The sequence below is a fragment of the Canis lupus genome, chromosome 15 (genome assembly GCF_003254725.2).
Source record: "Canis lupus dingo isolate Sandy chromosome 15, ASM325472v2, whole genome shotgun sequence".
NCBI classification, from domain to species: Eukaryota; Metazoa; Chordata; class Mammalia; order Carnivora; family Canidae; genus Canis; species Canis lupus.
Genome location: NC_064257.1, coordinates 13,840,675 through 13,851,408, shown reverse-complemented (window position 1 = coordinate 13,851,408; position 10,734 = coordinate 13,840,675).

Genomic DNA, 10,734 nt, shown 5'->3' with positions numbered 1-10,734 from the left:
AGCTCCTCGCTGGGAACCTGCTTCTCCCTCTGCCTAGGTCTCTGCCCCCCTCTCTCTCTGTGTCTCATGAATTAAAAAAAAAAAAAAAAAAAAAAAAACCCAGACCTTGGAGAACAAGGTCCTGGCTATACAACACATTAGCTGCCCTCTCTGATGGCATGCTGTAACCCTACAGGACAGGCACTGGTCCCTGCCACTGTGTCCTGAGTATAAGTGGTTCAACTAAGGCCCTGTTTTTGAAGCTTGGCAGGAGTCACCAAGGATCTAGTGGAGGATGCACTCTCTTCCATCACACAGCCTGGGCACAGGACTCCTCTATGAGAGCTCCAAGTGGCCGCTGGGTTGTGTCTAGACCCGGGCACCATCCTGCTGTGTGTATCTGGGAAAGTCTACTTTCCCCATTTGTACCACAAAATGGTTTCAGCCACACCATTCCAAATGCCTTTTTAGGACCAACCCTCTGCTCCTGCCCCCAAAGGCCTGCACCCAGTTACTCTACCGATACAGAGTGACCTCTCCCTGGGGACTCCCCAGCCTCTCCTATGCCAGGAAAGCTGCCTTCATTTCTATACTCCTCCCAGACTGAACTACAGTCCCCTGTATCACCCCACTAGGTATCCGGCAGCTCCTGTAGCCTGATGGCACCCACAGTCCCCTCATTCTTCCAAGAAAAAGTTTCTATTTCAGCTTCTGCCCCTCCCTGCCCAGAAGGCAAGATCTCTAATCCTGAGTCTTTCATCCTGGCACAGTGAGGAAAAAAAAGTGAGGGATACGTCATGGCAGTAAGAGGAATTGAGCTTAGACTTCCTTTAGCTTGAGGAAGACAAGGCTCAAGGGAATGTGACAGAGGAAGCCAAGGTTGAAAAGGTGATAGTCCTTGTAAACTGCAGAAAGCTGTAGCCAGTCTTTTGGGGGGTGCTGCCGTCAAGCCTCCAGCAGGGTTTTATGTAGAAGAGAGGTTGCACTTGTCCCTGTGGTCCTGGAAGGCAGGGGGCAGATATCCATCAGAGCTGTCCAACCACACAGGCTGGCCGGGCTCCCCACCCACCCTTGGAGTGGGAGGCATAGCGTGTGCATATGGGCCTTGGGACAATTTCATAGCCCTCTGCCCTGCCCCCCGACATGGATCTGATAGACATAGCCCCCTCCCCTAGGTGCACACTGTCCAACCACTGGGGTTAGTTCCCGGTTAGTTCCCAGGGGAGGTAATAGTAAAGGGGGGGGTGGGGAGTTCACCAGTGTCTTAGGCTCAGCCTTCCATAGAGCCCACCGCAAAGCCTGCACAGGAAGTTCTATCCAACCCTACTCGTGATGGACAGCAGATCAGTGGCTGCTAGGAGTTAAGAGTTGGGGAGGAGAAAAAAAAAAAAAAAAAAGAGTTGGGGAGGAGAATGTGACTCTAAAGACATAGCGCAAGGGACTTCCTCTGGGTTACAGGCCCGTGTCTTGATCATGGGTTCATAAACCTATATGTGCTGTAAAATCCCATAGAACTATATACAAAAGAAGAAAAGAAAAATAAGTGCATAAAAAAACTGATAAAATCGAAATAAAGTCTGTAGTTTTTTTGTTTTTTTGTTAAGATTTAATTTATTTTATTTGAGGGAAGGGCGAGGCAGAGGGAGAGAATCTCAAGCAGATTCCGAGCTGAGCAGGGAGCCAGATGCGGGTCTCAATCTCAGGACCCTGAGATCATAACCTGAGGCAAAACCAAGTCAGCCCCTTAACCTACTACCCACCACCCAGGCGCCCCTAAAGTCTGTAGTTTTAATAGCATTATACTAACATCAATTTCCTGGTTGTGATCCTTAGTGTGGTTACATAAGATGTTGTCACTGGGGGACACGGGGGCGGGGCAAATGGGAATTATCATTTTTGCAACTTCTATGTCAGTCCAAAATTATTTTTTTTTCAAAATTATGTTTTTAATAAAGTTTTAAAAAATATTTTATTTATTTATTCATGAGAGACACACAGAGAGAGAGGCAGAGACACAGGCAGAGGGAGAAGCAGGCTCCAAGCAGGAAGCCCGATGCGGGACGGGAGCCCTATGCAAGACTCTATCCGGATCCTGGGATCATGCCCTAAACCAAAGGCAGACACTCAACTGCTAACCACCCAGCATCCCTCAGTCCAAAATTATTAAAAATAAGTTTTAAAAAAACTGACCAAAAGACTTATCTGTTACAAGGTACAGATCTTCTCTAGATCCTGATTTGAACAAATAAACTATAAAAAAAATTTATGGGGGATCCGTGGGTGGCTCAGCGGTTTAGAGCCTGCCTTTGGCCCAAGGCATGATCCTGGAGTCCCGGGATCGAGTCCCACGTCGGGCTCTCGGCATGGAGCCTGCTTCTCCCTCCTCCTGTGTCTCTGCCTCTCTCTCTCTCTATGTCTATCATAAATAAGTAAATAAATCTTTAAAAAATTATGAAATAATTGGGGAAATTTGAATGACTACTTTTGATAATAAGGAATTGCTGTTATTTACTTTAGGATTTTTTTTGAAAGTACTTGTCTTTTAGAAATATAAACAGAAATATGTATAGATGAAACAATATTTGTCCAAGATTTGGAGGGAAAGTGGGTGAGGGTATATATGAAACCAGATTGTTAATGTGTTGAAAATTTTTTATGCTGAGTAATAGTCACTTGGTGGTTTCTTACACTATTGGCTCTACTCTATAGTTTGTATACGTTTTAATATTTCTTTTTTTTTTTTAATTTTTATTTATTTATGATAGTCACAGAGAGAGAGAGAGGCACAGAGACACAGGCAGAGGGAGAAGCAGGCTCCATGCACCGGGAGCCCAATGTGGGATTCGATCCCGGGTCTCCAGGATCGCGCCCTGGGCCAAAGGCAGGCGCCAAACCGCTGCACCACCCAGGGATCCCACGTTTTAATATTTCAATAAAAAGTTGAAACTTATAAGAATAAGTAAACTATTAATGGCAATAAGTATTACTTAGTATTTTAAATAACAAGTATTTACTTATTAACAATAATAAGTAAAGTTATTAACAATAAGTTTAAAAAAGGAAACACACCAGGGCAGATTTCTGGGCCTCTCTCATAGAGATTTTGTTTCAGTATCTCAGGAGGGGCGGTGTCCATGAATCTGCTGCTTAGCACGCTCCCCGGTGATGTTTATTCTGAAGACTGAGGTCTGAAAATATCTGAAAACACCCGTGATAGACTGAATGTTGATACGCCTCCCCTGCACATTCATATGTTGAAACCTAATCCCCAGTGTCATGGTGTTTGGAGGTGGGGCCTTTGGGAGGCGAAGAGGTCATGAGGATGGAACCCTCAGGAATGAGACTAGTGCCCTTACGAAAGAGACCCCACAGACACCCTCGCCTCTTCTACCAGATGCGGACACAGCAAAGAGCTGGCCGTCTAGGTAGCGGAAGCAGGTCCTCACCAGACGCTGAAACCGTGGATGCCTTGGCTTTGGACTGCTGAGCCTTCAGAACTGGGAAAAATAAATGTCTGCTGTTTTTAAGCCGCCCAGTCTGTGGCATTCCGTTACAGCAGCCCAAGCAGCCCAAGGCAACCTTCCTGTTGCGGGCTTACCTGTGGCGCAGGGTAAAGCTGGAGGGCCTCTCAGAGGGCGGGAGATGCCTTCTAGTCACAACAGTAGTAAATTAGTGTAGCTTTAACATGTTATGGAGACACTACGCCTGTCTCGTTCATTTGTTCATTTATTCCTTCATTCTGAGTATTTACTGAGGGTTCGCCAGTTGGCAGGCACGGTATGTGGCCCCCATGCAGACCTTGGCCTTGCTTTGTGGGTGATGACAAAAGCCTCGGTCTTCTGCAGATCTTATGCAGGCCCAGGGCAGATGGGTGGCCCAGGTGGCCCATTTCGCAGCTCATAAAACTGAGGCTGCCCTGTAACACCTGGTTGACTCAGTTGATAGAACACAAGACCCTTGAGCTCAGGGTGGTGACTTTAAGCCCTACTCAGGCAAAGAGCTTACTTTTTAGAATTTATTCATTTATTTATGGAGCTTACTTTCTTTTTTAAAGATTTTATTTATTCATGAGGAACGCAGAGAGGAGAGAGAGAGGCAGAGACACAGGCAGAGGGAGAAGCAGGCTCCATGTAGGGAGCCTGACGTGGGACTCGATCCCGGGTCTCCAGGATCACGCCCTGGGCTGAAGGCGGCACTAAACCGCTGAGCCACGGGGGCTGCCCTGGAGCTTACTTTAAACCAAACCAAACCAAACCAAACCAAAAAACCTGAGGCTACAGAAGATCTTCACAACCAACCAGTCACAAAAGGGTTGGCTCTTGAAGGGGAAGGGCCCAGTAACTATCTCAATCTAACTTCCTCAGAGTAAATGGGTAAAATGAGGCACGGGGAGTGAACAGGATGGGCCCAAAGATAAAGAAGGACAATAAAAGCCTTTCAGTGAACCTTTTATACACCTGTGCTTGAGATGCATTTTCTCCTTCCTTCCTCTCTTTGACCCTGGGAGGGAGGGAGGGAGGTTTATCTTTCTAGAGCTGTTAAACTGTACTTCCCTCTAGAGGGAGGGATGCAGGAGTGGGCAAGAGAACAAGCAGTTACACTAAGGGGGAAAGAAGGCACTGGATGTGTGCAATTAGGATGACCCCCCCAAGTCTGCCCTACAGTTCCCTCCGGGGGAAGCCCTAGGTCCCATGTTGGCTTCGCTCCCGGGAGCAAGGAAGCTTGCAACCCCGCCCAGCCAGAAAGCAGGGTCCAGGCGCTGCCCCCGCCCCCCGCGCTGCGGAGCCTGATTTCCACAGCCAGCAGGGCTCGTGACTTCCCGCACTTGTTTTCCGGCTCCTCGGGGCGGGGTGGGGGGCCGTACCGGGTTTAGGGCTTTTTCAAAAAGCAGCTGGAGGAGCGCAGCTTTGCCAAAGGCGGAGAGAATGAGGGCGCGCTCTGCTTCCAGGGAGCCTTCTTCCTACCCCAGCCGCCGGACGCAGCCTCCTCACGGGGGAGCTCTTGGCACAGTCCTTCGCGCCTGCAGACCGGCTTCCCGGTGAAGCCCCTGCCTTTGTCTTCCCCTCTGGACAGGAAACCCTGAAAAGCCGGCTCTTACTTATCTTACCTCCCCTGGAACCCCGTAGCAACAACTGACAGTTGTAAGGAACTTTCTGGTTTACAAAGTGATTTTCCCCCCTCTGGTCACTCTTTGAGTCCTGCAACAACCCCAAATACTAGCTCCAGAAGGTGAAAGGACTTGGCCAAGAGGCAGAGCCTGAAAAAACCCAGCAGAGCCAGGACTCACACCCAGGCCTCCTAACTCCAATCACCGGTGCGCCGGCCCACACTGGGCACTTAGCAGATGCGCCCACGGGTAAATCAGGCGAAGCAGAACAAATGGCTTGCAAGGCCGCTAGACACTTTCTAAAAATGGCCTCCTGGGAAAGTAGATGAAAACACAGCCGTGTGTACTTGGATCCATGTTAAAGCAATTAATAGCATTAAGTTCATCCACCATCCTCAGAAACCTTGGCAGCGCCTTAGATTCCCTGCTCACTCTTGATAGCCTTGCAGACTCTGGTGGTGCAGGTCATATTCCATACATCCTACACAAAGCACCCAAGAGAGAAAGTCGTTAGGGTGAGCTGCAGGTAGAAAAGGAGAAAGACACAACAAGGAGACCAAACACAGAGAAGGGGGTCAGGAACAGAAGGCCCATCTGAGGGTCACTTGTTCCTAGAGTGGAGGGTCTCTGCCTCAGGAAGAAGGTGCGTGGTGGACCACCAGCGAGATACCCAGAGCTTCCCTGACCTTGACAGCAATCCCCTGTCCACAGGGGCGCCCAGAGGACACAGTGCAGGCTGCTGGCCTGAGACAAACTGGGAAGTTCCAGCCAATCAATCCCAGCTCCAATGGGGTGTGAGTCTCCCAGCCGAGCTCCGTAGCTGAGTTCCCATCCATCCCCCTGCCTGCCCAGCTTCCATACATCATCCCCCTCTGCTCCCTCACCACAGGCAAGAGCAAATATGTACAGGATGGATGAAGAGCTTCAGCCGGCACGGGCAACACACAATTCTCTGTGCAGCTGCGGGGGCCAGGCACAGATAATCCAGCATTTGGCTCCCGGGCTCATGAGCTGGGGAATTCTCAGCTCTCTGCAATCAGACAGGGAAGCCATCTGGATTCCCAGAGTCTGGGAAGACCTCTACTTTCCTCTCTTATCCTCCAAAGTCCTTACCTGGGACATGCTGGAAAAAGCTATCTCATCCCAGAAATCTTTCCTGAAGGCAGACAATAAGCCAGCCCTTGTTTTTCAGATATTTTACTGTGGGGCTCCCCAGAACCAAAGTGCAGAGAAAATTCACAACAAAGAGATAGAAAGAATGTTGCTACTGACATGCTGTGTGACACTGGGAAAATCATTTCGCCTGGTTTAGAGCCTTCTTCTTCAGGTATAAATAAAATCATTAACTCACTGTAGAAGTCCCCAAACCAGACTAGAGACTTTTTTTTTAAATATAGTATCCCAGGCCTCACCCCAGACCAAAATAATCCATATTTTTGTGATGGGGCCTAAGGATCAACATCTGTGATGAGTTCTTTAGGTGTTTTTGATGCTCGGCCAGGTGGGAATGATAGGCTTTGGTCTCTTTAACCTGTAAGCTGTTTTATCTAGTGAACTAAGAAAGCAGAGATCTGTAATCTGGAGGTAGGATGCTGAGTGAAGTAAGTCAGTTGGAGAAGGGCAATCATCATATGGTTTCACTCATACAGGGAATATAAGAAATAGTGAAAGAGACTATGTAAGAGAAAGGAGGGGAACTGAGTGGGAAAAATTAGAGAAGGAGACAAACCATGAGAGACTCCTAACTCTGGGAAACAAACAGTTGTGGAAGGGGGGCGCCTGGGTGCCTTAGTAGTTTAGCGCCTGCCTTTGGCCCAGGGAGTGATCCCGGTGTCCTGGGACCGAGTCCCACATTGAGCTCCCTGCATAGAGCCTGCTTCTCCCTCTGCCTGCCTGTGTTTGGCCTCTCTGTCTGTGTCTCTCATGAATAAATAAATAAAATCTGAAAAAAAAAAAAAGTCGCGGAATTTGGGGATCTCAAGGCTGGATTCACAAACCGACAGGTGGGGAGCAAGGAGGGGAAGGCTGGGTAAGCCCAGACCAGAGCATTCAGGTTAGAATGAGCACTATTAATCTCTCCTGATCACCAGCTGGCTGGACCCAGTGCCCATACCTAGGATAGGGTCAGAAACCAGGTGACACTTAGGAGTTTCGGGCCAAGGTGCAAGGCCTGCCTGATTATTTGTGGATGGCTTATCTGAGACCAAGTTCCTCCAGATTTTAATTTGTTTTTATTGAAGTTCGATTTGCTAACATATAACACCCAGTGTTCATCCCATCCAGCGCCTTCCTCAGTGCCTGTCACCCAGTCACCCAACCCCCCACCCTTGATTGACTCTGCTGCAAAGACCACAAGGCAACTTGAGAGCTGCTGTTGTATGCCCGCAGGAGAGGCTATGGGGTGGAACAGCGAACACTTTCTGGGAGGCTCCAGCTGTGGTGGGCAGAACGAAGCCCAGAGAGATGAGGAGTGCCAGGTGGCTAGGTCTCAGTGCAGGGTGGGGGAGAACTTGTTATCACTCAGAGCTGTCTCAGGAGGGTTCAGGTCAGCCAGCAGGGTGGACAGCTCCCAGGCTCTGGGAGTTTTCCAATAGTTGCCCAGGGGATGCTGTAGAGAAGGCTGCTGTTATGGCAGGAGGTTAAACCAGACCCGGTTTTTCAGTCTTTGTTGAAAACTGTTTCTTCAAATGACAGTTAGGGGAAGCCCAGTAAATAACATAGTTTCTCTGGTTGAGTTGGGGTAAGGACCAGGCTCCCAGGATCCCCACCTCTAAGAACTGTTGGCATTTCCTGAAGCACAGTTGAAAACTAGCGACTGGACAGTCTCCAAGGTCTTTTGTAATGTTAAGATTTGGTAAGCTAGGACAGGAGCTCGAACATGCTGGGCTGGTACTTTATAATAATTTTCCTGCTCCAAACGTTTGGACATTGTCTCTCAGTTTTTCCTGCTTACATATCCCGAATCTGGTTGCCTCCTCTGATGGCCCCATGGTTTTGTTTTCTACATGCAGCCTCCCAGCTGCAGAGCAAGCAAAATGCCCACTGCCCGGGCTGGGACATAATCACAGCGCGTTTTGGCGGCGCTGGATCTCATTATGCAAGGGATGTTTATAGACACAGGTGGTCTGAGTTGAGCATTCATCCAGGAGGAATTTAACATTTGACGGGTATCTTATCTCTCTGTGTGGGCTTCATGCTGGACCCTGGGAAAATAAAGTCCATTAAGATATGGTCTCTGTCTCCAAAAAGTGTCCAGTCTATGGGAGAGGCAGCCTTATAAAGGTGGAACACCAAATGCTGGGGAAGCACAGAGGAGCACATCCTAGGCAGTAGGGAGGTGGGTAGATGTCAAGGAAGGGTCTGGATGCTTCAGTGAAGATTTGAAAGACATGTAAGAATTAACTTGATGAAGGGAGAGCAGGCATTCAAGGTAGGCAAAAGTATCCTTGAAGACCAGAACAGAGGTAAGAAGAGCACAGTGTATTCAGGAAACTGCTGGTCATCCAGAATGACTGGAGCTAAGGGAGTGGGTGGGGGCCTAGCACGAGAGGAGCCTGGAAAAGTTGACCAGATCCTGAAGTTCCTTGTCCTGTGAGCTGATCCAAGGGAACTTGCTTCTGAATGCTCGGGGGAGCCTGGGAGAATTCACAATGGTCCCAAACCAATTTTTCTTGAAGCCCTTCTAGTTTCCTGAGGTCTGGAGGGCTAAGAGGTAGTCCTATGAATGTGAGAGATGAGCCTGCTCATTGGAGGTTACAAATGACACCATTAAATCTGGAGCGTGGACAGTCGCCTTCTATTCCTGGCTTGGCTCCTAATGCAGGCAGCGAACTTTAAGTCATCTCTTTCCTTTTTGTGTACCAAGTCTCTCCTTCAGCAGAAAGGGATAAAGAATGCTGCCACCAACCTGCCACATTAGGAGAACTGCCAAGACCAAAGTGCTCCATGCAGCACAAAACACAAAACAAGTTCTCCTTAGTTAGAACACGATGCCTTTTGAAATAAAGTTTGGAGGAATCAGAAATGTCTAACGCATGCATTTTGTTCTTGATTTGACAGCAGGAAAATTGGCACACCTGTGTCTCAGAGCAAGGGCTGATTCAGGGGCCACTGATGACTTCTCAGGGCCTGAGCGGGAGGCCAGAGCTAGGGTTAGGGGTAGCTGTGAGGCTGCCATCTGCTCTGAGCTGGAAGATGAGGAGGACAGGGTTGGCACCTGGAGAGCAGCCATGCATCTCACCAACCAGCAGGTTCCTGTTGACCTCACAGACCTGTGAGGACTGAAATAATCCACATGAAGGGCTTCCACAGCGCCTGGCACACGGTGAGCTTCTAGTAATCAATGCTAGTGTTTACTGCAAATCTGTTATATACTGTGAGGCCAGCTCTGAACTCACCAGGCCTGTCTGCATGGAGCACAAATTCTTTGAGACTTTGATATTATCTACCTGTATTTGTTTTTTTTTTTTTTTTTAAGATTTTATTTATTTATTCATCAGAGACACACACAGAGAGAGGCAGAGACACAGGCAGAGGGGAAGCAGGCTGCATGCAGGGAGCCCGATGTGGGACTCGATCCCAGACTCCAGGATCATGCTCTGAGCCAAAGGCAGACGCTCAACCTCTGAGCCACCCAGGCATCCCTGTATTTGTTTTTAAAACCATCCGTGGGCCGCCCAGGTGGCTCAGCGGTTTAGCGCCGCCTTCAGTCCAGGGTGTGATCCTGGAGACCCGGGATCGAGTCCCAGGCCAGGCTCCCTGCATGGAGCCTGCTTCTCCCTTTGTCCTTTGTCTCTGCCTCTCTCTCTCTCATAAATAAATAAATAAAATATTTAAAAATAAATAAATAAAATCTTTAAAAATAAATACATAATTATCCTGTTAAAAAAAAAAAAAACAGGGATCCCTGGGTGGCGCAGCAGTTTGGCGCCTGCCTTTGGCCCAGGGCGCGATCCTGGAGACCTGGGATCGAATCCCACATCGGGCTCCCGGTGCATGGAGCCTGCTTCTCCCTCTGCCTGTGTCTCTGCCTCTCTCTCTCTCTCTGTGACTATCATAAATAAATAAAAATTAAAAAAAAAAAAAAAAAAAAAAAAAACATACGCACTTCATGGAAGGGGGCGGGTGCCATGGTCTGGCAAGAATGTGCCTCCCCAAAATACCTGGCAGCGTTCCTGAGCCCTCCTTGCCCCTCTTCTGAGATGGCACTGGTCAGTGTGCCTTACACTATAATTATTCACATCAGTGTTTTGCTGGCTGAGCTGTGAGCTCCTCGAGGGCAAGGAATAAACCTTTAAATCTGTACCTGGAAACACGCGTGTTCAGCTGGCCCTGCTTCAAAGGCCTCAGCACTCGCAGTTTGCTCTACCTGGCACTTTTCCTCATGTATCATCTCGCCTCTGCAGAGATGGCTCTCCTGACTACTAAGTTATTGTCTCCACCCCACATTCTAGCACACTATTTTATTTTCATGGCTCTGTAGTACTTCAAACAATCTTATTGGCTTATTCATTTGTTTTCTCCACAAGGACATAAGCTCCATGAAAACAGGGGCCTTATTTGTCCTATTCATTGCTGTATTCCCGTTTCCTACAACTGTGCTTGGAATAAAATAGGCGCTCAACAAATATGAATGAATGCTAAATTAA